The sequence below is a fragment of the Miniopterus natalensis genome, chromosome 10 (assembly GCF_054644295.1).
Source record: "Miniopterus natalensis isolate mMinNat1 chromosome 10, mMinNat1.hap1, whole genome shotgun sequence".
NCBI classification, from domain to species: Eukaryota; Metazoa; Chordata; class Mammalia; order Chiroptera; family Miniopteridae; genus Miniopterus; species Miniopterus natalensis.
The window spans coordinates 20,753,382-20,757,943 of NC_142090.1; positions in this window are offsets into that span (position 1 = coordinate 20,753,382).

Genomic DNA, 4,562 nt, shown 5'->3' on the forward strand with positions numbered 1-4,562 from the left:
ACAACAATATGAATGAGTCTTACAAAAATAATGTTGGAAGGAGTGAAAAGCAGGCACAAAACAGTATATAATATATGATTTTATTTATATAAAATTATAAAACAGAAAAGCAAGCCCGATAAAAGTCAGACAGTGATTACCTTTGATGGGAAGGATGGTGCCTGGGGAAAAAACACAAAGGCATTTCAATGTGAAAATGCCTTGAACTATAGGTGTTTGATTTGTATACTTTTCTGTATGTATGCTATACAAATGTTATAAAAAAATTTAAAAAACCACATTATAGTAATAATCATCTGTGACATTGTGAACTGATTGAGTTGCAAGCTGGAGGTGACTCAGAAGTATCAGTAAACATGACTCAACTTATTTCTGATTAAGGACTATATTTATTAGTATACTAATCTTATTCTATATAACATTTGTTTTATTTTTGCATTAATTAATAAGCATATTAGGTGGTCTTTCTACTTTTTAAAAATGTATCATCATTATTTTTTTATTTACCTTCCTTTTGCAACATAAACTAATCCTGCACAGTTTGATGAATTGCAAATTTTCTTCAGAGTTGGTTTTGTCCTGTTTAACTTTCTAGTATTAGAGGTTTCAGTGGGAATTATATTCTGTGATCTGCTCTGACCATAAAGTGAAAAATTTAGTATTTCAGATGTTCATAACAGGGTGTAGCACTTATTTTTTTAATCCCATCTCTCTAGGGAATATGTATTACCACATCCTCACTTGCGTTTGATGGAAAAATTAGAGAAGAGAAAAGGCCTCCTAAGAGAGGAACCCTTGGCAACGAAGACAGCAGGCCTTCTTTAATGTCACTCTTTAGTGACCCCAGTGATATAAAAATGGGCCACTTTGTGGTGTGTTTTATTGCTTTCAGACCACTCGAGGGACCAGCTAATAAACTCCCAAGTTAGAAATGACCTTTAAAGAAGAAACAAATCTGCTCTTGAGAATGCACTTCTCAGGGATGGGAATGTAGCTGAGCAGATTCTGACTGTAGATGACATCTCCATCAGCATTTAGAGAATGGGTGGCAACTTTCCCACCCCCGAGAACCGAGAAAATGAGTAATCTTGCCCTAATAGAATCAGTGGAAACTTCCAGGTCTCCCACTGACCCTAAAGTAAACGTCTTTATTCCTAAAGTACTCAGTGTTCACCGCATGGGAATAACAAGCTACAGGAAATGTGATTTGAGAAAATTATTAGCAATGATAAAGCAGGATTTATACATAAACTAAATGAAGTATAACCCTAGTAAGAATAATAAACTAGCTAATTATTTTTATTATTATTATCACAAAGCACTTCTGTGCCTGGTATTTTCTTATGTAATCCTCTTCAAAATTTTCCAGTTTTACCGGTGAAGGAGGTTTAGAGATGAGTTAGATTTATCCAGGCTCCTCAACTCAGAAGTGTGCACCCAGATCCTAAACCCACGTTTACCTGACTCTACAGTCCATTCTTGATGTATCTTCATTTCATGGACTTGAAAATTGTCATAACCACATCTTAAGATGGATGGCATTAATTTGGGTTGGGTGGCACTTTTCCAGCTGTCATGAGTAATGGCTGTCACAGGACTGTTTAGCTTGGATAGAGCCATTTGGTGACAGTATGCAGTGGAGGAGGGGAACTTTCCGGGAGACTTTGATGTCCTATGCCAAAAATGGACCATTTTTTGACTCTTTAAAGTATTTTCTCATCTATTATCCATGATCTCATTTGTCCTCACAATAATCATGTGTGTTAGATAAACATTTATTAGCATCCTCTTGTTAGAGAAGAAATTGTTGCCAAAAATATGAAATAATTTCCCTAATGTCAGAGAGCACGTTGATTGCAGCTCTGGTAACAGGACTGTGTGATTTTTGTTTTCTTTTTTGTTTTTAATTGAGCTGTGTATCATTTTCCTTCTTAAAATCAGTTGTATTGAGTTATGCTTTATATACAATAAGAGTCATCAATTTTAAATGTACAATTCAATGAGTTTTGTAAAATGTATGCAACTGTGTAACCATCACTGCAATCGGGAAACAGAACAGCTCCTCCTTGCCCTCTGCAGTCAAGCCCCTCTCCCTGCCCCCAGGACCTGGCAGCCACATATCTGCTTTCTGTCACTATAGTTAGGCCTTTTCTAGAATTTCATGTAAATGAATCACACACTCGGTAGTGTTTTGTGTCTGCCATTCTTTGATTAGCATAATGCTTTCAATATGTATCCATGTCATTACATGTATCAGGAGCTGTTTTTTCTTATTGCTGAATAGTATTACATTGCATAGCTGTACCATAACTTGTTGACCCATTCATTAGTTATTGGACATTGGGTTGTTTCCAAGATTGGGCTATTATGCTAAAGCTACTGTGAACATTTCCAACAAGTCTTTGTAGGGACATACATTTTTGTTTTTTCTTGGCTAATTGAAGTGGAATGGCTGGCTTGTATGGTAGATGCATGTTTAACTTTATAAGGAAATGCCAGGCAGTCTTCCAAACTGGCAACACCATTTTAAATTTCCACCAACAGAATGTGAGTTCCAATTGTTCTATAACACTTTAGCCATTTTAGTGAATGTGCGGTGCTAGCCCATTGGGATTTAAATTTCCATTTCATAGTGACATTTCAGTGTTTGTTGTTGTTGCTGTTTTTGCAACAAAGTATGGTGAGGAATAGAGATTGGAAGTAGGACTTATATTCCCCAGCATCATGGACAAGTTACTTCAGCTCTCTATGTCTGGGTTTCCTCATATTTAAATTGTGGTTGATAATATTACAAACCTCATAGGGTGGTCGTAAGGTTTACATGAGTTGAATATGTGAAATGTTTAGAACAGTGTTTGGGGCTTGATAAAAGTTTAATGAATATTAGCTGGTTGTGTTGTTACTGTTATCATTTTTGCTCAAAAGGGAGTTGAATATTTTTGCTACAACATCACAACGATTATGAATAATCATTCTGGAGTTGTGAGGTCTGTGACAACTTTATAAACAAGGGGAGAAATGGTGATAAGGGTGGTTTGGAGGCATGTCCACTTCTTCATAGACTTTGGATACCATACCTGCTGGCAGGAAGCCAGGGGCTGGTTAACCTCACTCTCATACGGAGAACGGGGAATTCATTTAAGGAGCCACAGACAATGGCAACGCTGGTGTTGTAGTTAAAGGTAAAAGAGACAGAAAAGCAAGAGAAAAGCAAGTCAGGATATATGCCTCAGGGTGGGAAGAAGGGAGAGTTAGGAAGTAAAGCAGGTTAGCCAGTGCAAGCAGGTATCTGAGGTGAGGCTGGGGCCGGCTAAAGAAGCATCTGGACAGCTCTGGGAAGGACGGTTTGAATGAAGTAGGCAGACAGGATGGGGAATATTAGAAGAGCAAGATCTGTGCTCAACTAAGGAGAAGATCCAGTTGGTACTGGAGAATTAAATCAGGCTTGCGAAAGGGGATCCTGGCTGTTTCTGAAGGCTAAGACAGGATCTTTTCCAAAATATACCAGTTTTTCCAAATGGAGAATGTAAGCTTTATAATCTGATGAACAAAATAGATCCAGAGACAGAGAAACATAGAACAGACTCACAAATCTCAGAGGGAAGGCAGGGGTGGGTGGGGAGAGAATAACCTAAGAATTTATGTGCATAAATGCATAACCCATGGGCACAGACAACAATGTGGTGAAGGCCTGGAGCTGAGGGTGGGCGGGCAGGGTGGAGGGGTCAATGGGGTGAAAAAGGGGACATCTGTAATACTTTCAACAATAAAGACAAATTTAAAAAAAGAGAGAGACTATAAGCTTTATTATACCTGCGCCAAAGCCAGCAAATAGTACTGCAAACAAAACAGCAAAGCATTCATGGTGGATGGAGCAAACCTACATCAATGACAGAATCTGGGCCCAAGTCCTTTGCAGAAAATTTCCCACCTCAGCCTTCCCATGATAGTCACTAAGCTACATAGCCTGAGTGACCTTGAGTCACATGTCCACCCACCCCAACCTCCCTACTTTGTCCCCTAGGCCAATCAAACCTTGTATTCCTCATGGTTTGTTTGGTTTCTTGTTTGTCTGTTTTTGAATCTTACTGTGTTTTGACATCTTAAAAAAAAACCAAAAAAAACTTTCTGCCTGGGGAGAGACTGCCCCTTCCAGGGCTAACCAGTTCTCACTGACACTAAAGGGCATGCTATCTGATATGCAAACTAACCAATCCAGAGCCCCACCTTCTCTATCTGGCCTGTAAGCCCCAGAAAAAATTTCCTCTGCCTTAATCATCCCAGGGCCTGCCAAAATTATTCAAACTAGCCAATCCTAAGTGATTTAGCTTGCCCTAACTTGCTTTTCCCACAGAAACTCCAATGAAGGCCATGGCCTAAGCGCTAGCCCAAGCACCCACCTCCACTCCCACCTCTGCCTCCTGATGGAAACCTGGTGTTGCTCATGTGTCTGTGCCTATGAGCAACATTAAACGTTTCTCTCAATAGCATTGACCTCCATGTGTTGTCACCCAGTCCCCTTCATGAATTAAGACCTGGACACAAAATAAACTTTTCCCACT